Consider the following 26,712-nt stretch of genomic DNA (forward strand, 5'->3'; position numbering starts at 1 on the left):
ATGTGTTTTATTAGTGAAATATACACTCCTGGAAATGGAAAAAAGAACACATTGACACCGGTGTGTCAGACCCACCATACTTGCTCCGGACACTGCGAGAGGGCTGTACAAGCAATGATCACACGCACGGCACAGCGGACACACCAGGAACCGCGGTGTTGGCCGTCGAATGGCGCTAGCTGCGCAGCATTTGTGCACCGCCGCCGTCAGTGTCAGCCAGTTTGCCGTGGCATACGGAGCTCCATCGCAGTCTTTAACACTGGTAGCATGCCGCGACAGCGTGGACGTGACCCGTATGTGCAGTTGACGGACTTTGAGCGAGGGCGTATAGTGGGCATGCGGGAGGCCGGGTGGACGTACCGCCGAATTGCTCAACACGTGGGGCGTGAGGTCTCCACAGTACATCGATGTTGTCGCCAGTGGTCGGCGGAAGGTGCACGTGCCCGTCGACCTGGGACCGGACCGCAGCGACGCACGGATGCACGCCAAGACCGTAGGATCGTACGCAGTGCCGTAGGGGACCGCACCGCCACTTCCCAGCAAATTAGGGACACTGTTGCTCCTGGGGTATCGGCGAGGACCATTCGCAACCGTCTCCATGAAGCTGGGCTACGGTCCCGCACACCGTTAGGCCGTCTTCCGCTCACGTCCCAACATCGTGCAGCCCGCTTCCAGTGGTGTCGCGACAGGCGTGAATGGAGGGACGAATGGAGACGTGTCGTCTTCAGCGATGAGAGTCGCTTCTGCCTTGGTGCCAATGATGGTCGTATGCGTGTTTGGCGCCGTGCAGGTGAGCGCCACAATCAGGACTGCATACGACCGAGGCACACAGGGCCAACACCCGGCATCATGGTGTGGGGATCGATCTCCTACACTGGCCGTACACCACTGGTGATCGTTGAGGGGACACTGAATAGTGCACGGTACATCCAAACCGTCATCGAACCCATCGTTCTACCATTCCTAGACCGGCAAGGGAACTTGCTGTTCCAACAGGACAATGCACGTCCGCATGTATCCCGTGCCACCCAACGTGCTCTAGAAGGTGTAAGTCAACTACCCTGGCCAGCAAGATCTCCGGATCTGTCCCCCATTGAGCATGTTTGGGACTGGATGAAGCGTCGTCTCACGCGGTCTGCACGTCCAGCACGAACGCTGGTCCAACTGAGGCGCCAGGTGGAAATGGCATGGCAAGCCGTTCCACAGGACTACATCCAGCATCTCTACGATCGTCTCCATGGGAGAATAGCAGCCTGCATTGCTGCGAAAGGTGGATATACACTGTACTAGTGCCGACATTGTGCATGCTCTGTTGCCTGTGTCTATGTGCCTGTGGTTCTGTCAGTGTGATCATGTGATGTATCTGACCCCTTCCTGGGACAATGAATTCACGGTGTTCTTATTTCAATTTCCAGGAGTGTAGTAAAGAACAAATGAAAAAGAGACGTTTTTATTATTTGCTACTAAAGTCCAACACTGACGATAAGATATCTGAATGATGAATATTTCTACTGCAGTTGTGTTCGTATGTCATCTTTGTCTTTCTTTAAATATATTTGGCACTTGTAATATGTTTTGTGAAAATAATTTAATAAATAGTCACGTGAATAAACGGTGTGATCAATTTGGTACACCTCGCCCGATCTCGCTGCGACAAACACCCCGCCCGACAGAAGGTTAATCTAACTGCGTAATGATTATCTGTCTTAATTCGGCTATTCTGCATTACCTTTGTCTTAATTTTATTTTTAATCATATTATAACCTGTTTTAAAGACAATATCCAATGGTTCAAATAGCTCTAAGCACTATGGGACTTAACATCTGAGGTCATCAGTCCCCTAGACTTAGAACTACTTAAACCTAACTAACCTAAGGACATCACACACATCCATGCCCGAGGCAGGATTCGAACCTACGACCGTAGCTGTCGATAACTTAGGTTAAGACAGGCTTTGCTGTCGACGGGACGTAAAATTAAAAAATATGTTGAGGTTTGTTCTACCCTTATTTTCCTTGTGATTGATTTTTAGCTATTTAGCTGCAATGTAATTGCACTATTTTTTCATATATGATGAATTCATAAACTTTGTGTCCTTTATAACGCACAGCGTTAGTATCAAAGATAGCCCTCAAAGAGCGTGAAAATATTTGAGACGGTATCTCTATTTTTCTACTCTTTCTTCAGTTGTAAGCGGTTTTTGCTTTTAAAATGGGGATATAAGGAAACGAGTTGAAGACAGAGGCTACGGAATAATGAAATGTATGCTGGCAGTACTGGAAGAGGTGTTGTTTCTCTGTCGTAGATAATGATGAATTGAGTAGCATCTGTGTAATTAGGTGTACTTATTAGCTTTTTAACCCGCGACATAGAACGAGGAGTGTTTTAAGCTGAAACCCTTTATCTGTCTAGAAGTTTGTCTGTGGCATCATATCTCCGATACTATTGGATAATTCTGAATGCAGTTTTATTCTTTTTAAATGGAAGGCTGGTTTAATCGAGATGGTTCTTAACTATATTTCGTTAAAATCTTCTCTACCGTTTAAAGAACATCAGCTCTAAAAGGTAAAAATATTTGCTGTAACGCGCTCTCTTGCAGTACGTTGCCTAACATGTATGAGTTAAACCATTTCATGAAGTACTAAACTGTGGATCTCATAACGATATACATCTCCATAGAATGCCTTTGAAAATCCATACAGCGGTAGCTGGTATAGGAATGTAACCCAACTGGTGTAGAAAAATAAACAGCGCATAGAAGTGTTACGTCCATTTTATTGGAATCTCAATGACAGGAGCTGATAAGGCAGGAAGAATTAATTTGTTTCACCACTTCGAATTATCTACTATATAAATTTTGTTCCACACATAAAGTAGTCATTTTGTAAACTCAGAAGATTTTAGTGAACAATATTAAATCATTTTAATTGAAATAGAAAATTACACAATCTACAGGCATTAGGAGATATCCCATGACGTTTGTCAGCTCCGTGAGTTCCTCAGTCATCGTACAGTAATGTTTCCCATTCAGCTAGTTGGCGCAATGGTAAGGCACTGCACTCGCATTCGGGAAGAAGGCTGCTTAAATCCCCTTCTGGTCATCCACATTTATTTCTCCCGATGGTTCCATAACTGCTTAAGGTAAGGCCACAGATGGTCTCCTTCTCCATCCTTCTCTAAGGACCTTGTCGTCAACATGACGTTAAAATCATATCTTGTTTCGTTCCTTTTTTATTATTCCCCCACTTTGGTGTTCCATTCATGAATCAACCGCAGGAAGAACAATTGTCATCAAGCTACCTCATGAACTTAAATTCCTGTCACGTTCATTTCGACAGATATAAGTAGCAGGAAGTAACATGTTACTTGACTCATATTGAAGCACGCCACAGGGGCCGGCTACAGACAATATCCACATCGTTAAATGGACCTAGGAAGTTCTTAGCTGTCTTTGACAGAATTACTTTGTCACCGGCAAAGTTCTAATTTCTACTACCAGAACTTTAATTCATATTCTAAAATTATCATTAATTTCCTTCACTTTTTGCTCAATGTGCAACAACTTAAAGTCACAATGTATAATTACTAATGGGTAATACCAAGATGTGACAGAAAAAGGAACGATCACGTAAAACCAGCATTAGGGAAGGGACATGGAATACATGGAATGTTTTTTTGTGTGAAAGAGCAAATCCTTTGTGAAGTAAATTGCAATAATAACATTAGTGCAACGAATTCCAAAGTACTTTTCAGCTGTTTGTAGTGCTCATCCAGTAGACAAAGCAGCTGGGTTCGGACAAATTCAGCGACACGCTGCTAGGGTCATAACAGGTTGGTTCAGCCCACACTTAAGTGTAACAAAAAGTCTCGGGGAATTAAAATGGAAATACCGGGAAGAAAGATGACTTAGAATTCGAGAAACCTTGTTGGTTAAATTTAGAGGACATATATTCAAAGAAGACCGTGCGATAAACGTGCTGCCACCATAGTTTATCTCCTGTAGATATAATGAGAATAAGATGAGAGAGATTAGGGTCTTTACAGATGAATTTAGACAATCAATTTTCCTTCCAACATATGAGTGGAATATGACAAAAGATCGATAATTTAGGTAGGAAGATCCCTCCACCGTGGACTGTACAGTGGTTTACGTCCTCACATACAGACTGGTGATCGAACGGGGATTTGAATCCTGCTCGTTCTGCACACGAGTCCAGTGTTTTAGAACTACGCCACCTCATTCAGTGGAAATTTTCGAAACGCAACTCGGATGTACTGTGCTTGTAAACAGCGTGAGTGAATCAGAGTTCCTTGTTTGGAGGTTTGTTACTAGACTGAGATGAGTAGAATTAGGTACCTAACTCACCTTTAGTCTGGTCTTAGAACGATAGTTCAGCCTCCACTCAACATGAGTGTCATTTAATACGAAGAGAAATCACGCCGTATGAAAATAATTTCTGTCTTGCTATTACGTTTCTCGTGTTTACAAACGAATCCTAAAATCAATCTTACATTTCAAATACAAATAAAATAGTTCTTCGGACATACCAGCGAAACAAATATGCTTTCTAGCTAACCCAAGATATGCCCATTCCTAACCATATTTGCAGACCAAGTATTTATTTCATAAATATTTAACAGTTTGGAAACTTGTAAAGAAGTCTGATAAACTTCGGAGGAAGAAGGGAAAGCTGCTGGGTGCACTTACTTTCATGTGTACATGCCGCAATGAAGGTACAATTCCACAATTTGCAAGATTTGTTCAATTTATTAATGGCGGGACTGCTAATATGAATAAGAAATGCGCCAGCCTTGAGCTAGTGAGAAAGCGTATTCGCTTTACTCCTAGACAACTCGCTGTTACATCGAAGGAACTATTATATTTGCATTCGAAACATTAGAATGATTTTAAGATCCTGCTGTAAATCCAACAAACTTACTACGAGTCATTACGCCGGCAAAGAATACGAACTTGTCATCTCTATTTTAGAAATGGGAATTCACCAGGAAGTCCAATTACTATATTGCTTTCGGTCCGAAACAGGAGCAGATTTGAAGGGGAATTCTGTTCGAAAATCCTCATTTTCATCCAAGAGGTTGCTAGCGCAACGAGAGCACCGGCTGTGATCTACACAGTAAACATTTGCTCGTCCCTTTCGCTTCCATTAAAACACGCTGCGGCCTTTGGCTTCTGGTACGCGATGCGCGCCTTTTTCTTTCCTCTCACTTGCTCCACTTAATCTTCTCAATTTGGCTGCCGGTTTAAAGACTGAGCCGCAAGTCTGCCAGCCGGGCAGCTGTTACTATCAAAGCAGTCGCTGCTATGGGGCTTAATAAAGTGCTCTCGCTGGGTTTGGCATTTCATTTGCTCTTCTCCGCCCTTCCCGCCGCTACATTCCGCGTAAAACGCCTGGACTTTCTGATGCAGCGCTGACCGACAGAACTCTTTAGAGAGCACGGTACTTGGCATTCCGACAGTTTTGCTCGAAAATTACCTCTCCTTCATACAAGCTGCTGACGTGCAACGTTTAACCTGGCGTTCGGACAAAAGTAAATGCACCCATACTGGGGACCGTTGAATTGTTAGGATATCACTAAATAGCTTTCACTCGGGATTTCCGACTGTAGCTATTTAATTTGGATTTTCCTGCTATTTCGGTCGCATGCACACGTTCCTCCATTCCTATCTGCATTTTTAAACCAGCTGAAGGCTCCGAAATGAAACCGAGATCCTAGCTTTTGCACGTAAGCTCCGAATAATTGCAGCGCGCTGCCTGTAGAGACATTGCACCGTCCGCAAAAGCAAGAAAAATAATTGGGTCCGCGTAGTTTCTGTGAGGCCAGAAAGCAAATTGCATAAAATTTTGACAACAACTAAATTACAAGATAGGAATGCACCTTCTGAAACACTGCCGCAACAACTATGAGGCCGTAAAATGTTTCAGCAACGACGACTAGGAGAAAGTATTTTGAAATTAAATTAACTTAGTAAATATATGAAGCTAAGTTCAAAATAAAACTAAATAGTTCATATTGCATGTATATTTACAATACAGTGTAATAGGAATGAAAAAAATGAAAGAGAAACGTAAATGAAGCATTGCACTACTAAAACATCCAATGCTCCGCCTTTTACAAAAATATACACTTGATTAACATTTTGACTGCGTTAAGTAGACGACTGGCGTTTAGAGGGATTCATTCAGTCGCTGTAATCGTTCATTTGGCTCAAAGACTTATTGTCGTCTTATTCTCTAAGTTCTTTCTGATACACGACATTCTAAAATGCTTGGAGGTAGGAGGCAGGAACTCCTTTTCATTAGGAGTTTGTCAGGTGAAAGCCATAGGATTCGTGTAGTGTGTACTTACATCTAGTAAAGTATAAGGAGTTGTGACGGCGAGGGGTCATTCTGTCTTTTGCAACACATATTTACTTGCTTTAGTGATCTGCTTAGAGCCACGGCCTGCCCCTGAAGTGAAGAATAATGCGGTTCAATTGGAAAAGCAGATTAAAAGACAAGGCAAAATATAAGTGACAACAGTGTGAATAAAACATTCTGTTTCCTGATGAATAGAGAATTCATTCTAACGGAACTGACTCAGGCTACTAAATAAGACAAATTCTTTTCTAAAACGTCTGTGCTATATTCACCCTTTTAACAATACGTACACCGGTATCCAAGTCCGCTCTAATGCGCAGCTCATGACGTTAAAAATATACAGTTGCTCATAGTTTGTACCATTAAGTTCACTCATATAGCAAGTTCTCTCAGTAGGAACCAGATTAAGTGCAGAAATCGAGACCTGCTGTCCAGACGACCGCAACTTTCACCACTCTGTAAGTAGTTGGTAAGCTCTCACTAGATTAAGCACTTCATCAACACTCAGCAATCTGAAGCTTCGAAATGACGATTACATAGCAAGCCATGCGGAATTTTTTAATCCGAGGGAGGAAAGTCATAAGGACCAGAATGAAATTTTCACTCTACAGCGGAGCGTGCGCTGATATGAAAATTTCTGGCAGATTTAAACTGTGTACCAGACCGAGACTCGAACTCGGGACCTTTGTCTTTTCGCGGGCAAGTGCTGTACCATCTTTTATTTATCTCATTTTGTTCGTTAGTGTTCGTTGTATTTTTTTTGGGCGGACGTTCCATGATTCTTGTTCGAGTTCATCGTTAATGCATGAACACAGTTTTTTTTTATTATAGAGGGCAGCTAACCCTCTGACCGAACACGCTGAGCTACCGTGCCGGCACCATCTGAGCTACCCAAGCACTACTCAGTCGACTTTCCCGCTTCGCTCACGCAAGTTGCAACCATCTGCCGCTAGAGCGCTCCGAATGGCAGCATCTAACATGGCTGTGTTTAACTATGTTGTTGGTGAGAAACGAAACAGCGTGCTATTGTGTTTCTTAGCCCTCCAGTTGCAATCCATAAACGAATGAAAGCTGTGTGCAGTGGTAATTTTATCGACATAAATAATGTGGGCTCACTGACAACGATCATCCTCCGTACAGTCCTGTCTTGGCCCCATCCGACTTTCTTCTGTTTCTAAAACTTAAAAAACAAGTTCGAGGACTTCAGTTTGGTAGTAATGAAGTGGAGCAAGCAGAGGTGAGGTCAAACATTCTACAATGATAGTATCCATAATCTAGTATTTCGATAGGAGAAATGTGTGTGCCGCCAAAGCGACTATGCTGAGAAATAAATATGTACACATGAAGAATAAAGATGTGAAATGTTAATAATGATCGTTTTTTTAAAATTTCTTTAAGAGTTTTCAGATAAAAAATTGGTTTCAGCAGGCTCTCGTAGATTTAAGTTTTCCGCGACTTCCTTAAATAGTTTAGGCAAATGTCAGCATGGCTCCTCTCAAAAGACACGGCTGGTTATCTTACCCACCTTCCCTATCCTTCCCCAACCCGAGTTCCTGCGCTACTTCTAATGACCTAATTGATTCTCGACTTGTTTTAAATATCCAGAAATGTAAAACTGTACACTTCACAATACGCCGAAACGTAGGTCTATATGGCCATAACATAAATGATTCACAATTAAAATCAGATGACATTTACAGGGGTCGACCACGGCGTGCCAAACCGCACGCAGGGAAGATGTGGAGGCCACAGGCGGGCCGAGGATTGGCCTGTCTCGGAACTCGGCGTTTCTCAGTAGTGGCCGGTAAACGCGAGATTTTATTTAGTACTGCGGTGTGGTATTTTTCGGTCGCCACAACTCTCTTCAGTTCGGAAGAATCGTGGTGTCGGCGCTGTTTAGTCTTCGCTAGTTGTTCGCGCTCCGTAGGACGTTTACAAGTCAAATGGCTGAGTGCACGAAAAGAGGCAGTCTAGCGATCTTTTATCACAAGACTTTGAAACTGAGTGGGAATGATAGAAGAGAAGGACAAGAATTCTCAGTATCTATTGTGTATTCTCACAGTCGACGGGTACAGCAAATTTACTATGAAAGGATTTAAAGGTTTAGCTGACAGTGAAAGAGCAAAATATCACAGCCATAGACAGAAGAGATTCATTGCTCTGTACATAAAGAAACACTTAATGCTTAATTTTAGGTATGGTGCACTTGTAGAAAATGGTGGTAAGAACAGTAAAATTTCTGAAGTCGCACGTATTATACCACTGTCAGTTGTAACAGTTTTCGATGGAACTGAACGAAGAGTATGAAGACTTTATATATTACTGCAAAGTATGTTGGTTAAATCAAGGGGCACGCCTGTAACGATTTTTCGATTTGTAACCCGCTGTTGTTGAATTTATTTAGGAAAAAAGGAGTGCAGTAACGGAAATTAGAATATCCGGAATGGATTGCAAACCTCGCATCTTAAGTGGACTGCACACCGCCGACAGTAAGACACTGTGACGTGAAGAACAAGTAATTTTTGATCTGATGTGGATGCATTTAAAAAGAAAATGCCATTGGGGAAGGGACAAATGGTTCAAATGGCTCTGAGCACTATGGGACTCAACTGCTGAGGTCATCAGTCCCCTAGAACTTAGAACTACTTAAACCTAACTAACCTAAGGACATCACACACATCCATGCCCAAGGCAGGATTCGAATCTGCGACCGTTGCGGCAGCGCGGTTCCAGACTGTAGCGCCTAGAACCGCTCGGCCACTCCGGCCGGCCGGGAAGGGACAAATTCTTACAAAAAATGCCATGGATTTCCCTAATCCCGCTGGCATTAAAGAAAACCTAAGGTATGTAGAATTCATTGTATTGAAATAATTACAAGGACAGTTTTTTAAACGTTTTGATGTCACTGCTAATCTTACATCTGTTTTCGAGACCGCCTGCCGTTTCAGTTGAGAGTGCCACTATGAATAAGCCGATACATACTGACTGATCTGCAGTGTAATTCCCATATTAAAGACAAATCCTTTTACGTTAAAACTGTTCAGGGTGTCTATATTGTTTTCGTCAGGTAGAGTTTCCACGTCTCCATAATGAGGCTGCAGAATTACTACAATATTTACTTCAATAGAAGTTTGTGAAAGACCTTTTTCGATTATGAAACTAACTAAGTCACACTTACATGATGAAATGAGTTCAGAAATGTGTGAAATTGCCTGCCTCTGTCCGTATGCTGACAGTTTATACCAAATAAATATCATATTATGTCTTCAGCGTGCCATATATAATTCAATAATACTGAAAATTTATTTTTCGGTGATCTACGTTGTTGAGAAATGTGAAATATAGAACCAAGGTGTATGCAGTGGGACTGCATACACTCATTTAATTACGAGGGGTGTTTGAAAAGTCTGTGCAAAGTTCGAGAGATGGCACCACCGGTGCGTATCGTGGTCATGTTTGGTTAGTAGCATCTTTGGAAAGAGCGCACACCAATTTTCAGCCATATTGGTCTATTCCTTTGTGTGTGGCATTCGTGTGAATCAAGGAAGTCGAGTGATTGTGAAAAATGGACGAAAAAGAATTTAGTGTGGTGATTAAACATTACTTTATGGAAGGCAAAACACCTCAGGAGACTAAAGAGAAGCTTGATAAACATTACGGTGACTCTGCACCTTCGATCTGAACAGTTTATAAGCGATTTCAAAATTTTCGGAGTGGCCATATAGGCACAAGTGATGCTGAACGTTCTGGACGCCCTGTGGAGGTTACGACTACAGAAATCATTGATAAAATCCGTGATATGGTGATGGATGACAGAAGAGTTAAGGTGCGTGAGATTGTTAGTGTTGTGGGCATCTCGAATGAACGGGTACATAATATTATGCATAACATTTGGACATGAGAAAGCTATCCGCAAGACGGGTCCGCAATTGCTCACACTTGACCAAAAACGGAATCGTGTGAAGTGTTGCAAGGATGGTTTGCAGCTGTTCAGGAAGAATCCTCAGGACTTAAAGCGTCGTTTCGTCACTGTGGATGAAACATGGATACATTATTATACTCCTGAGACCAAACAACAATCTGAACAATGGGTTACCAAGGGAGAACCTGCACCAAAAAAGGCGAAGACCATTCCTTAAGGTTATGGCGACTGTCTTTTAGAATTCGCAAAGGATAATCCTCATCGACTATCTGGAAAAGGGTAAAACTATTACAGGTGCGTATTATTCATCATTACTGGACCGTTTGAAAACCGAGCTGCAAGAAAAACGTCGGCGATTGGACCGCAAAAAGTCTTCTCCCTCACATCATTGCACCAGCACACACCTCAGCAGTTGTGGTCGCAAACTTATTGGAAATAGGATTCCAACTCGTTTCACACCCCCCCCCCCCCCCCTATTCTCCAGACCTGCCTCCCTCGGACTACTATTTATTCCCCAATATGAAGAAATGGCTGGCGGGAAAAAGATTTTATTCAAATGAGGAGGTGATTGCAGCAACTAATAGCTATTTTGCAGCCTTGGACAATTCCTATTATTCGGAAGGGATCAATAAATTAGAACAGCGTTGGACGGAGTGTGTAAGTCTAAAAGGTGACTATGTCGAAAAATAAAAAGAGGTTTACCCCAAATACGTAAGTAGTTTTTATTTTTGCACGGACTTTTCATACGCCCTTAGTGTATGGCAGAAAGATTCAGATTTCAGGAATTGTAAAACGAACTCTGTCGTCCATGACCGCGTGCCACAAACGGCGCAGATTCACCACGACATGGGGAAATTCACAGACGTCTATTGTCTACTGAGGGCTACGCGCTGTAGTGTGCGAGTGAGACAGACGAGAACCTATTTCATAGGGAAACCCAGAAGAAGACGTTTGTGGCCAGGGATACGTAGCAGTGTTAAATATGGTGGTCCTAAGATCAGCCATAAAGGGAAACATTTATGAAAACTATTTAATTCTGTAGTAATGCAGGGAATAAAGTCACAGTAATTTTAATCTACCATCTTTCATAAATTTTCATGGTGATCCCAATGAAACTTCAATATTGATCATATTTATAGTAATTTAGGATTTACTGTTAAAGTGAAATTCACAAGTTTTGTAACAAAGACTTGAGTGCTAAAGTCTGGACGCTTTGGTCGATCTTAACGATCGACATTTCATATAGAAGCGCATCATTAAAATGACGAACGGTGTAAATATCAGCTCTGTAACTTCATTGGTTAAAAATAAATAGCAAATTTAAATTATCAGTATTTTCAGTTAAGCATCAGATCATCATTTCCTCCACACAAAACACATTGAACGATGACAGCATGACACCTTATTGAATCATTAGGTAAAAGAATATTTGTTTCAAAGTTTAGTGCATAGTATTTGCATTTGTTTCTTATTTATTTACCAGAAAGAACATTGGTGCAAGGCTACTGGCCGTGACATTCAAAGTTAAGAAGGAAATGGTACTGGTTTTATGTAAAAGAATTTAACGTTTATTATGTAATGGATATTATTGTTACTTTATTTTGAACGTGAAACTGGTCAAGCTTTGATTATTTAAATATGTTAAAATGTAAAATAATGTAGAGTAAGCTGTAGCCAATCAGATGGACGGTTTCAGGAAAGGGAGCTGTACCAGTTGAGCGAGGATATTCGGCGCATGGGAAACGCGGCCTGGGACGGGCCGAGGGCCGGATGCAGACTCGAAAGCCGATGGTCGGTCTTTAGGAAACTAGGAAGTTCAAATGGCTCTGAGCACTATGGGACTCAACTGCTGAGGTCATTAGTCCCCTAGAACTTAGAACTAGTTAAACCTAACTAACCTAAGGACATCACAAACATCCATGTCTGAGGCAGGATTCGAACCTGCGACCGTAGCGGTCTTGCGGTTCTAGACTGCAGTGCTTTTAGCCGCACGGCCACTTCGGCCGGCTGACTAGGAAGTGAAACGACTTAGAAAATTTCGCGTTGTGTGGTATCGCGGGACTTAGTCTCTGAGCGATGAGCAGCCGCGCACATGGTGCGTAGTTAACGAGGTGGAGTATTAGACTTGTAATTCGATTGTGAGTGATCGAACTCTGTCAGATGGATATGCGCTCGAGTGTAACAGTAACTCTAAATACGACCACTTTCTGAATAAACATTATTCTAACCAAATCGCAACTGTGTGGCCTACATCATTTTATGGGTCGTTAATTTAGTTACCGATATTATTATTACTGTTACTATGTGCTATGTTAACTTTGTATTTCGCTAACTTGCCATCTCCAGACAATTTAAACAAAGGGTCACAAGTGTCTAATTTAGGGCGTGTAATGCGACACTTGCGGTTCAACCACTAGACGAGTTTGAGCCAAGAAATTTCGGCGAAGAGGAACCGCATGTGAGTCCCAACATCTTTAGGATGTTAGCCCGCAATCATTTTTAGAAATGTGAAGTGGAATGATCACGAAGGGTAATATTAGATAAGGAAGGTGACAACCTTCGCATCGTTGGCACGATACTAGCTAAATGCAGTCCGTCTACGAAGGAGACTGCTAACAAATCACTTAAGAGTCCATTCTTAGAATGTTGCTCAACTATGTGGAACCCAAAATAAACAGTACTAACTGCGCATAGTACACGTGCAAAAGGGCGGCACTATTAGTCGCAGTTTCGTTTGACTCAACGGAGAGTTTCATGGAAACGTTAAACAATCTGAAGTACTAAACGCTTGAGCCTAGACGTCAGTTATAGCGTAAAAGTCTACTGAAAAAGTTTCAACAACGAACATTCGTCAGCCGTAGGATCTGTGAACACTGTGAAACACTGGTAGCAGTTACTTCTGTAAAATATCTGGGAGTATGCGTGCGGAACGATTTGAAGTGGAATGATCATATAAAATTAATTGTTGGTAAGGCGGGTACCAGGTTGAGATTCATTGGGAGAGTCCTTAGAAAATGTAGTCCATCAACAAAGGAGGTGGCTTACAAAACACTCGTTCGACCTATACTTGAGTATTGCTCATCAGTGTGGGATCCGCACCAGATCGGGTTGACGGAGGAGATAGAGAAGATCCAAAGAAGAGCGGCGCGTTTCGTCACAGGGTTATTTGGTAACCGTGATAGCGTTACGGAGATGTTTAACAAACTCAAGTGGCAGACTCTGCAAGAGAGGCGCTCTGCATCGCGGTGTAGCTTGCTCGCCAGGTTTCGAGAGGGTGCGTTTCTGGATGAGGTATCGAATATATTGCTTCCCCCTACTTATACCTCCCGAGGAGATCACGAATGTAAAATTAGAGAGATTAGACCGCGCACAGAGGCTTTCAGACTGTCGTTCTTCCCGCGAACCATACGCGACTGGAACAGGAAAGGGAGGTAATGACAGTGGCACGTAAAGTGCCCTCCGCCACACACCGTTGGGTGGCTTGCGGAGTATAAATGTAGATGTAGATGTAGAAAACGACATTAGAATAATTACAACGCGCACAGAGGTAGTCATTCTCTCCGCCCTTTACACATGACTGGAACACTTGTGATACCGTGCTAAATACCATCTACCATGCACTTTACAGTGGTTTGTAGAGTGTGTATGCAGATGTACGTTCAAGAACTACAGAGGAAAAATATTTTGAAATACAGATTCTCAAAAGAGTGTCTCATTTCTGTCTTGGAATTAGGATGCGGGCTGCTTCCGTATTTTTGGTCGGAACATGTACTTCATTTGTTTGACACTGCTATATACTTGTCTCCTCATTTACAATGAGCTGTCCATTTGCTGGTGTTCAGTGTCTTTTTGAAAGTAGATGTAACTATGTGCTTGGATATGTGTCTAGTATTATTGTACATAACAACAAAAAACGACGCCCTTCGCCGTTTCACTCGATAAATAATCGAAACATATCACAGGACTATCAGAAAGGCTCATAATTATGATTTATCGTGCAAATTATTCGTTGACATGAATCTAGCTAACTAACTTTGTCCAGCTTAGAACACTGCACTGAGTTACTATAATGCTTTTCGTTGTAATGCTACCTAAGCTACCCAGTGGTGTCATGATACGCTGTACAGTGCTAACGAAATACTTTCCATGGGTCTCGTCCCCAAACCAGACGTAGGAAACCCACTCGGCAAGCCGGTAGACACCCTGTCGTTGTGTACGGTACTACGGTGAGTGAACTGGTCTGTTTAAAAGAGCGTGATTTTGTGTCGCTGGAGAGTTTTGTATCTTGATTCTTGCTGAGTGCCGGTTTTTGCCTTAGTGCTGTTATAGGTTCTTGGTACGTATATTAGTGCTTGGGCCGATTGAGCTGCTAAACATCCAATGAATAACTGCAGCGACTGCTGCTTTATTCGAAGTCTTGAGTACCATTCTCAGATTCTTGCAGCTTGTATGGATATAATGCGTATTTTGTAGCACGGCTTTCAATATCAACAGAAACTTGCAGAAGCGTTTTAATATTTGACATCTAAATAATGAAATTTAAGTCCATTATTTGTAATCATAACATTTATAGACATCAAATTTCTGGAGGTATTATCTCAAACACCAGAAGATACGTGAATATAATATTTTGTGTCCAATGTGTAAATACAGGTATGCATAACGAACATTACTCTGTTCACCACGAGATTCTCATAGCTCGCTAATTTCTCGAATTTTTCATCGCAAATGAACTGGAAACATAGAACAGAAATTCTAAGAATAAGTTTCTGAGCAATTTGGGGCAATAAGTTAGAGTTGCAGATAACAGTTCCACCACTTTTCTCTGCCACCGCAGCTGTGTTTAAAAACCCAAAAGAACAAACAATTGTCATCAGAAGCTACTGGATGGTAAGAAAACTGGACGTTACTATCCAGCCAGCATGGAAGTTTGCTTTTACAAGACACACGTCGGCCATCACTCAGAGTTATGCCGTTCAAAGCTGTCAAGGGAAGACAGAGAGAAAATTTGTAGAAACACTTTAATGAAAATTCATTTTGACCACATCCTCGATATGAAAATACCTTTTGATGACATCCTCGATTACATGAGAGACTCGACTACAAACATTGAACTACAATGTTGTCGCTTTTTACAGAGAAAAGGTCTGCACGATACTGGAAGAGATTATAACCTCAAGTCCTTGACGGGAGACAGATAAAGACAGTACTAATTTGGAGTAAGAGACGTTAATATCAGGTTCTCTAGTGCAGCTATACAAGCCTCAGGGATAAAAATCTGAGACCTATCCGCACTTGCATAATGAAGATTTCGCACTAGTAATAATGAATGGGGCTCTGACGGAAATACTGCGTCAGTACGGCCTTAACTGCATTTGCATGGACAATAAACACGGATTAAATGCCTATGGTTTTGAGCTAACATCTCTTCTTGTGCTCGACGAGTTCTTCCACAGGTTCCCTTGTGCCTATATGTTTTCTAACAAGTGATCTTCTGTTATGAAAGAGACGCTGTGGTAAGACCTCTTAATGTATCTATGTCCAATATGGCAGAAGTAATTTCACAGGGCCTGGTCGAAAGTCATTTAGCTACCGAAACACAGATTATACTGTTCCTGACATGCTGGGGGCTCTTGGAAAAAGAGCCTCTCCCAGATCAAAGGACGCTATAAGCAAACAGAAGTACGTAAAATTATTAAAGCTGTAATGGAGCAGGAAGATCAGAAGATTCATCGGAATTTGCTTGATGAGGCTGTCAGTCATGTGAAATAGGACCCTGATAGCCTAGACTTTGTAATTTATTTTGATAACATCAATAAATCGTAATTCGGTCCTACTGTTACCGCGGATCTGAGTACGAACATGCGCTTAAAACAAATGCATGGCATAAGAAACATATATATCCAAACGGAACTAAACGTAACGATTAGATATTGTCATTCATGTACCGACGCTGTAATTACGAGACATTATATGATGGATAAATATACTTATATAGAGGCAAGATAAAATCAAAGCTTTAGCTACAAGGCAGCGGCATAGGATTTGTTTACAGCTCACCTCCGGAGACGTGTTTTATGAAAATTATGTTTAGAAGGTACGTTTAGAGGAAGGTAATGAGGCGTACTACGTGAAGAAAATTAATAGTTCGTGCAGATGCGAGCTGAGGTGCCATGACTATCAAACTTGCTGTTATGTTTTCGCGTGTAGCTGTATCGATTCAACGATAAAGTTTAACATGTGAAACACATTCACTTGATTTATGGAGTCACTGTTACAAAAACAGACCATGATGCCGAATTCCTGGACAAAAGTTAAGTTACGGATGAGTCAGGCATTTCTGAACTCCAATGCGTAATAGCTAAAAAGCTACAAAATCCTACTATGACCGAACGATTTACAAGCAAGAAGGCTAATAGGGAAAAAATGGCTCAGTATTTCCTTCAGCTTGTGAATGAAGAGGCTTTAACAAAGCAATATGACCCCTATGACTAACGATTCTGCCACTAAAATCAACGTCGGCTTAGGGGTAATTTCTGCTGGTAAAAAGAAATAAATTTGAACCTCAAAGAAGATTTGTGTCTATGAAAAACAACGGAAGAGGATATCTATGTTGATTGCGAAGCCAACTGCCTCTGTACAGGAAACCACTGCAAGAAAATGGGGGCTCTAGAAACACGATGAGGCAGAAACAAATTCGCCTGATTCTTAGCGTCCTCTTACTGTCGCAGACCTAGAGACTTTTGGGACGGCAGTAAGTGGAGAACAGTTCTTTATGAATTAAGTATACAAGGTCCTCTAAACTTGACTCTTGTAAATAAGGAACTAGTATAGAGTAATGAATGGTTCAAATGGCTCTGAGCACTATGGGACATAACATCGGAGGTCATCAGTCCCCTAGAACTTAGAACTACTTAAACCTAACTAACCTAAGGACATCAAACACATCCATGCCCGAACCAGTATTCGAACCTGCGACCCCAGCGGTCGCGCGGTTCCAGACTGAAGCTCCTAGAACCGCTCGGCCAGAGTAATGAAGCTGTAAGGTATAGTTCTGTCTTGCGTTCGTGTAAAGTATTGTTCTGCCTTGTGTTCGTGAATGATCGTGTAGTCCTACCTACTACAAGGTACAGCAATTGGTCAGTGCAGCATGTGTTACGCCCCGCTTTTAAACAGTCTGATTTCTCTGCATTACTCCTGTAAATTCCTTAACAACCGTGAGGTCGTCTCTCTGTGCGGCTATGATGAAAAGTAGTTCTTGTACGAAAGAAATTCGTGGTAGCTTATTCTCTTTTAAAATCAAGTGCTAATACACTGAAATATACTCTATGTTGACAAAGGGGCAATAGTGATCGTCGCTGTGGTAAATACAAAATTTGGAACAATGGGCGGTTTACAATCTGTTTGTTATTTGATTGGTGGACTACGATGTATTCGTTCCCGGGTTCGATTCCCGGCGGGGTCAGGGATTTTCTCTGCCTCGTGATGACTGGGTGTTGTGTGATGTCCTTAGGTTAGTTACGTTTAAGTAGTTCTAAGTTCTAGGGGACTGATGACCATAGATGTTAAGTTCCATAGTGCTCAGAGCCATTTGAACCATTTGATGTATTCGTGTTATTTGTGTGTAACGTTGTGTTGCATTTGCAATAATGTATGATGCATTACCGACTGCCGGCCGAAGTGGCCGGGCGGTTCTAGGTGCTACAGTCTGGAACCGCGCGACCGCTACGGTCGCAGGTTCGAATCCTGCCTCGGGCGTGGATGTGTGTGATGTCATTAGGTTAGTTAGGTTTAAGTAGTTCTAAGTTCTATGGTACTGATGACCTCAGAAGTTAAGTCCCATAGTGCTCAGAGCCATTAGAACCATTTTGAACATTACCGACTTATCTGAAGTATCAAAAGTTCGTAAATTCGTTTTTGTAGAGCGTGGTACGACAAAGGTGTTGGTAACAAGAAGCACATTTACGAACAATCTATTATTTGGTTTATTTATCCATTTCCCTAGACCGTTGGTCTAGGGGCGTCTTTGATTAGTAATCACAACGTCCTCGGTCCTAGTTTCGAATGTCGTCACTCCTTAAATTCTGAATAAAAATTATCAGCTATGGAGGCCGAGGGCATCCGGCATTAAGAAGATCGATACGGAAATACTAAGGAATGAAAAGATATGCTTGAAATTCTCTTAGACTATAGATAATACAATAATGAATAGCTTAGTAGGCAGTTCACTTGAAGAGGAATTGACATCCCGAAAAAGGACAGTCACAGTAGTTGCAAAGAAAAACGTAGGTACAAAGAAGACAACTGAGAAGAAATACTTCAGCTGATCGAAGAAAGAAAGAAGTAGGAAGATGTTCATGAAAATTCAGGAATACACAAATATAAGTCACTTAGGAACATAACCGATAGGAAATGCTGGGAAGCTCAGGAGAAATGGCTGCCTGAAAATGTGAAGAAACAGAAAAAGGAATGATTGTTGGAAGGACTGACTCAGCATACGGAAAGTTAAACTCATAGGCGATAACAGAGAGTGCAATGGGAATTCTACTGTTAAATGCAGAGGTGAGAGCGAATAGGTGGAAAGAGTACACTGAAGGCCTTCAAACGTTGCCCCTCTCGCGCTCGTTATCGTCACCGGGAGCGCCTTCCCCGGGAGCCCCCGTGCCGAAAGTGGTCTCGTGAGCGAGGCGACTCAGCACTCCCGGTTAGCGCACATCCCTGACAGCCGTGCTCACCAGCAGCCGGATTCTCACGCCCGTCCGACACACGTCTACATTACTATGGCTGGCACTTTGCGAAATCCTTGACATCTGCTTATGGGTATACATCTTTAAATAAGCAAGAAATATAGAGAGAAACACAAGCGGAATTGATACAACCTGTCACACTGGTTACTGACGTTTAACTGGAATAATGATGTTCCTAAAGCAGTACGATATAACATAAAATTACGATTGAAGATAGTTGCCTATGTGAAGAGAGGGTTGGTTTCGTGTCCCAGTTATCCATTAACTCTTCGCTGTATCCAGAAAATCTATTTTACTATCTTCCTGCTTATCATAGGCGCCACTTATCATTTTGTGTGTGTGTGTGTGTGTGTGTGTGTGTGTGTGTGTGTGTGTGTGCGAGAGAGAGAAAGATCGCTTGTGCGTTGCTCAAGGCCCTTTTCTTACAAATACTTTCCTTCCTATGCGCATGTGCTTATTTCTAAAGAGCTCTGAAGAGCTTGTGGTGTAGGAAATGCCATATTTGTTCCAGCCCCTGAGATGTTTCACAAATGTGTTAAGTTAACGATGATATGGCAGGAAGACCTGCGCGGTCTAGGGCACTACGGCACGGATAGCAAGGCCGCTTCCACTAGATTTGGGGGGGTGGGGTGAGGGGTTCGAGTCCTTTCTCGGACATGGATGTTCGTGATTGGGATTAGAGTAAGTTAGGTTAAGCCAGACTTTGCTGTCGACGGGACGTAAAACTAAAAAATATGTTGAGGTTTGTTCTACCCGTATTTTCCTTGTGACTGATTCTTATCTATTTAGCTGTAATGTAATTGCACTATTTTATCATATATGATGAATTGATAAACTTAGTTTCCTTTATAACGCACAGCGTTAGCCTCAAAGATAGCCCTCAAAGAGTGCGAAAATATTTGAGACCGTCTCTCTGTTTTTCTACTGTTTCTTCAGTTGTAGACAGGGCTTTTGCTTTTACAATGGAGATGTAAGGGAAGAAGTTGAAGACAGAGGCCACAGAATAATGAAATGTATGTTGGCAGGTACTGGAAGAGGTATTGTCTTCTCTATCGCAGATAATGATGAATTGAGTAGCAGCTGTATAATTAAGTGTACCTATTAGCTTTTTAACCCGCGACATAAAACGAGGGATGTTTTAAGCTGAAACCCTTTATCTGTCTTGGATTATTCTGAATGCAGTTTTATTCTTTTTAAATGGAAGACTGGTTTAATCGAGATGGTTCTTATCTATAATTCATTAAAATCTGTTCTACCGTTTGGAGAACATCAGCTCTAGAAGGTAAAAATATTTGCCGTGACGCACTCTCTTGCAGTACGTTGCCTAACATGTAGGAGGCACGCCATTTCATGAAGTACTAAATTTTGGATCTCATAACGATATACATCTCCATAGAATGCCTTTGAAAGGCCATACAGCGGTAGCTGGTATAGAAATGCAACTCAACCGGGGTAGCAAAATAAGCAACGCATTGAAGTATTACGTCCATTTTATTGGAATCTCAATGACAGGAGTTGATAAGACAGGAAGAATTAATTTGTTTCACCACTTCGAATTATCTACTATATAAATTTCGTTCCACACATAAAACAAACATTTTGCAAACGCAGAGGATTTTAGTGAACAGTATTAAATAATTTTAAGTGAAAAAGAGAATTACACAATCTACAGCAAAAAAGTACAAAATATTATGAAACATTTATCACAAATATTAGTTTAAATATCAGTGTATTTTACTTATTATGCAATAAAAAGAAAGTTCGCAAAGTATCATAAACACAGTTCTTCTCAGTTGCTTTCGCTTCTTCTTCTGAACTTTAGCTTCGCTTTGGTTTCTTGTTGTTGTGAACAATCAGACTATAATTTACCCTATCAGAATGCGTATAGCTTCTTCTATGAGACACTACCATCCCTGCCATGCTAAAATTCCTTGGCTTGAAGCACTACTAGCAGGTACACAGTAAACGTCTTTAGTGAGTTGACAGTTTAGAAAGTTTATCGGCATTTGTCTTCCACCATGAAGGAAGATTGGCCAGATCATTGTGCGGACTCTTCATGTTTATGTTTTTCTGTAGTTAATCTCTAGATATTGAGGTAGATGATCGCCGGTTTCGGAATTGACTTGTGTGAGAAGCATAAAATTTTCGTTCGTTTTTTTCACAACTATCTCGTTTAACATTTGCCGAATATCCTGATACATTTTTTCTGTTTCCTCTTCAGATACAACTAGCAGTGCCTTGAAAGATGGGTGAACGAGCGCCGCCATGTAGTGAGGGTCATGAGAAGCTCAGTTAAATCTTTCTCTTTCAAAACTGTGCTGTCCTTTCCTTTAGTTTCCTCCTATTCACATCGTCGATTACCGTTCGGCAGTGATTAAGAATTTGAGGTATATATTGGTCAATATGGCAGAGACATGGCAGCTAGGTTGGCTGAACATGAACACAGTTGGAGATGCAGGATTATGATTCAGTATTTGCTGTGCACGTAATGAGAGGATGACACCTACCAGCCACAATCCCGTGGAGGCACTAAGCATACGGAGGCCAAAACCTCAACCTCTTGGAACCCATGAAAATCGTGGCAGAGCGGTTCTAGGCGCTCCATTCCGGAACCGCGCGACTGCTACGGTCGCAGGTCGAATCCTGCCTTGGGCATGGGTGTGTGTGATGTCCTTAGGTTAGTTAGGTTTAAGTAGTTCTAAGTTCTAGGGACTGATGACCTCACATGTCATAGTGCTCAGCGTCATTTGAACCAACCCCAGAAAATCAACAAACATCTTCCCACAGTCCTGATTTAAGATTACATGACCAAACACAACTCAATATTTCCCCTCTTATAATCTTCACTTAATCCTCACAACTTTCCAAATGCCTCCAACACTGTCTGTTCTTCCTTTTACCTGTATTTATTTATTTTATTGTGACTGTCTGTATGTTACATTTATTCTCTAGTTAAAATTGTCAATTCCATATCTTTTCTGTTTCCTTATCACACTCAGTATGTAATAACAATTCAAGCCTTTCTTTAGTACTCTTGTCACGTACTAATTTTGTTTTATTGGGATTACTAATTTCATTTACGCTGTCATATAGGCACTGTTGTTTGAATTTAGTCTTAATATTTGTTTCTGGTTTTAACTTTATATGTATTTGCTGTACAACTTTATGCATTGTCAAAGATGGCATTTACAGTGTGTTTGCGTCTCATTTAGGATGGATAGCATATTTTCCCGTGTCATTTACAAACATTGTAACTTCTTTGACGACGACAGCTAGCGAAAGTATGATTATGGCCTTGCTAACCGAAAGGCGGTAAATAAATAAATTGTGCAGAATCTACACAACATTGTGTTTTTCATTTGTAATTATGTTGTTCTACCAAGTAGACTTTTTAAGACTGATTAGTACGTTTGGTGCTCTGCCACTTACAGAAATAATATATATCTTACTATCAATTAGTAGTTTGACAAAAGCTACTTTGTTGCAGTATTTTATTTCACCGGACTATTTTCGGGCGTTGCTCATCATGAACAGTATCTTCGCTGTTTCTTGTTATCTTTGAGCGTTACTTCTGGTATGAGAGACGGGATGAAAGCTGCTGTCCTCTCATACCAGAAAACACGATCGAAGATAACAAGAAACACCGAAGATACCGATGGTGACGGGCAACGCCCAAGACTAGTCCTGTTAAATAAAATACTCCCACTAAGCAGTTTTTGTGGAACATTTTATTAATAACATATGTATAATTTTTTAATTTTATAGAAGTTAGTTGTAGAAAACTCAAATGATTGAAATGAAACTCCACGTCACGAAAATTAGAATCTGAACAAATCGATATCGCGTTACGATAGTAATTATGAAGACTGCTACGCCGTGAAACGAAGTACCATACGCCTGAAATCACTGAAAGAGGCAAAAAAACCAGTTTGTAACATCTTCAGTATACAAGTGTCCTTTCCAATACTAAAAGACATAAAAATATTTCATTATTTCAGTATTTTAAATCTATTCTTGTAGCGTATTTTGTAACAGATACTCTCGGCTCAAGAGCGGTAACTGTACTGCTGACAGCCCACCCGCGCCCTGACGAGTGAGGAAATAAGTAACAATAAAGGAGGAGAAGATGAACTGTGTTAATGCTAAAATCCCGTAGCTGACAAACAGATCATCACCAAGGGTCAACCGTAGGCTGACTGTATATTTCCACTTTCTTTTCTTAGCATTTAGCATTCCGCCGACATCAGGCTCATTCTGGCGATGTTGCAGCGTGCTTTTGTTTGGACGAGAAAAATTATTACTTGTTATCTCTTACAATGAACTGTCCCAACATTTCCGTGGAGTGATATCTGGTAAAATGCAGTAACAGTAGTCATAATTAGCTGATCGATATTTCAGTTTTGTTTCCCTAATATCTGAGCAATACGTTGTCTCAAACAGGCACATAAGATACGACAGATTACTTTGAAAAGTAACCTAAATACACTCACGCTCCTAAATTAAGGATAACTGCAGAATGTGGTGCCACACAACGTGGCACTACACAAAACAGGCGCTAATAGCATAGGCACATAGGAAACACACACGATACAGATCTGTAGGTATACGGTATTGGTGATAAGTTGAGAAAACCGTCCCGAAACACATGTGCTACAAAACGCCACTGTTTCCTGCGCATGTACCCCGACATCAATATGGGATATGATCACCATGCACACGTACACAGACCGCACAACCGGGTTGGCATAGTCTGGATCAGGTGGTCGAGAAGCTGCTGGGGTATAGTCTCCCGTTCTTGGACCAGTGCCTGTCGGAGCTCCTGGAGTGTCGTAGCGGTCTGAAGACGTGCAGCGATACGTCGACCGAGACGTGCTCGATGGGGTTTAGGTTGGTGAATAGGCAGGCCACTCCATTCGACTGATATCTTCTGTTTCAAGGTACTCCTCCACGATGGCAGCTCGGTGGGGCCGTGCGTTATCATCCATCATGAGGATGGTGGGAGCCACTGCACCCTTGAAAAGGCGGACATACTGGTGCAAAATGACGTCCCGATGCATCTGACCTGTTACAGTTCCTCTGTGAAAGGCTTGCAGGGGTGTACATGCACGCACCATAATCTCACCCCACACCATCAAACCACGACCTCCATACAGGTCCCTTTAAAGGATATCAAAGGCTTGGCATCTGGTTCCTTGTTCACGCCAGATGAAAACCCGGTGAGAATCACTGTTCAGACTACACCTGGACTCGTACGTGAACATAACCTGGAACCACTGTTCCAATGACCATGTACTGTGTTCTTGACACCAGGCTTTACGGGCTCTCCTGTGACGAGGGGTCAGTGGAATCACCTTGCAGGTCTCCGGGCGAATAATCCATATCTGTTCAGTCGTCTGTAGACTGTGTGTCTGGAGACACAGTGGCTGCGGTAAGGTCCCGAGCAAGTCTACCTGCAGTACTCCGTGGCCGTCTGCGGACACTGGTGGTGAGATGTCGGTCTTCTTGTGGTGTTATACACTGTGGACATCCCGTACTGGAGCGCCTGGACACGTTTCCTGTCTGCTGGAATCGTCGCCATAATCTTGAGATCACACTTTGTGGTACACAGAGGGCCCGTGCTACGACCTGCTGTGTTTGATCAGCCTCCAGTCGCCCTAGTATCCTACCCCTCATAATGTCATCAGTACGTGTCTTTGAGCCATTTTCAACACAATCACCATTAGCACGTCTAAAATCGTCTGCAGACTTACTCGCTGCACCGTACTCTGACATGCACCAACACACCTCTGCGTATGTGGACTGCTGCCAGCACCACCGTGCGACAACCGCAGGTCCAATGCACCGCATGGTCATACCCCGAGGTGCATGAGTGTAGTTGCCTGCACCTGGGGATAGACTGCATTATGTAATAACTTTTCGTGAATTTTGATGGTGACAGTTTCGTTCACGTACTTTGATATAGTTATTTAGCACACGTCCTGTCCCACTAACACGGGTGACGGTGACAGAGTTTGCCCGCAGGCGGCGGTGGACAACACCTGCCGCTCACCGACATGCACTCTCGCTCTCCGCAAAGCCTAAGAGGAGGTGCGGGCTGGGTTTTCAGCTAATGCTTGTTTGCTTGGCAGCAGGTGACCACAGTCGCCGGATCACTTGTCTCTCAGATGTCCTGGTAATGTCTCACGTACATTCTTGTCTTCTATTGACACAGGTCTTCCAGTGACTAACAGGCATTAACGGCACGTATTCCACTGTAAGGGTTTCTACTACCCAGGAATAAAAGTTGAAAGACAAGTTAAGAAAGGTAGGTTCATGTTTCGCTGTGGATAGTGCAACAAGACACAGATCGTTGATTACATCACCACGCAGCATCAAATATTCATCTCTAAGGCTGAAAATATGGACAGTAAATAATAAAAAATGGTTCAAATGGCTCTGAGCATTATGGGAGTTAACTTCTGAAGTCATCAGTCCCCTAGAACTTAGAACTGCTTAAACCTAACTAACCTAAGGACATCAGACACGCCCATGCATGAGGCAGGATTTGAACCTGCGACCGTAGCGGTCTCGCGATTCCAGACTGCAGTGCCTAGAACCGCTCGGCCACTCCGGCCGGCAGTAAATAATAAAACCCCGAGGTTACTGTGCACACACCATTTGACAATTACACTGCGAACAAGGCTGCAGGGAATGAGGAAGAATCATTATGATTCAATAGTCATATTAGAAATTCAGTTCAAAGGCAATGATGTAAAGCATATTTTCCTGGAAATGCCTGCGTGCTCGTCAGGTGTCTGTAGTGATGCCAGAAGCAATATCTGGGGGAACGAGCCGTTCACCAGCCTCGAGTTGGCGGTACGTTCTTTTCCTAAGCCTCCTAAGCGGGCTGCGAGCCTGGTTGGCTTACAGGTTCGTGATTTCTCATAAGGGTCAGTGTTTTCCAACACCCATTGCAGATGATCTTATAAAAGTACTGCTAGAAAGCAACGCTTTACAGATGCCTTCTCAGCGTTAGAAGAAAATGACCGGTCTAAATGCTTACATTCTGTTTCTGATTTTGATTGGCTGGAAAGCTTCAGGTCATACAATTTCGTGGAGGGTTTTGGGGGCTTGCCAAAGCGAGTAGTTGCCAACATCCATCGCGGTGTGTAGAAGCCGTGTGCCTGACGGGGAGGAGGTGATGTTGACTTTAAGTGTTTAACATGTCTCGAGAAGGTGATCGTGATCAACTCAGTTCTCTCTTACAATGCGGAAAATTGAGAATATCCGAAAGAGCTTTTCCTCGGGCGGGAGTGGTTTTCAGGCTGAGTCATTCCGGCGCTCGAGACGAGTGTTGCCGTCTAGCTCAGTAGAGAAACCACGAGTTAGAATGTGAAGGTCAGTAGCTAGCTCGACGGCAGTGTTTAGAGAACAAGACGGACCGGACGAGCCAAGAGATTTCATTTGTCTCCACATAAATTTGAGTGCTGTTTTCCCTGTTGCACCAACGTATGCAGGAAACATAAAAGTACAGAAGACGGCTTGCGTGGATCACCTGGCATATTGTTTGCCTTACATCCATATCCATCGTGTTCCTCCATTTTTTTTCCTCCTTTTAGAACAGCTGCTCCAGTCTCTCTAGTTTCAGAAACGAGTCTGAATTGCATCTTCAAATATGCCGTAG

The sequence above is a fragment of the Schistocerca cancellata genome, chromosome 4 (assembly GCF_023864275.1).
Source record: "Schistocerca cancellata isolate TAMUIC-IGC-003103 chromosome 4, iqSchCanc2.1, whole genome shotgun sequence".
NCBI classification, from domain to species: Eukaryota; Metazoa; Arthropoda; class Insecta; order Orthoptera; family Acrididae; genus Schistocerca; species Schistocerca cancellata.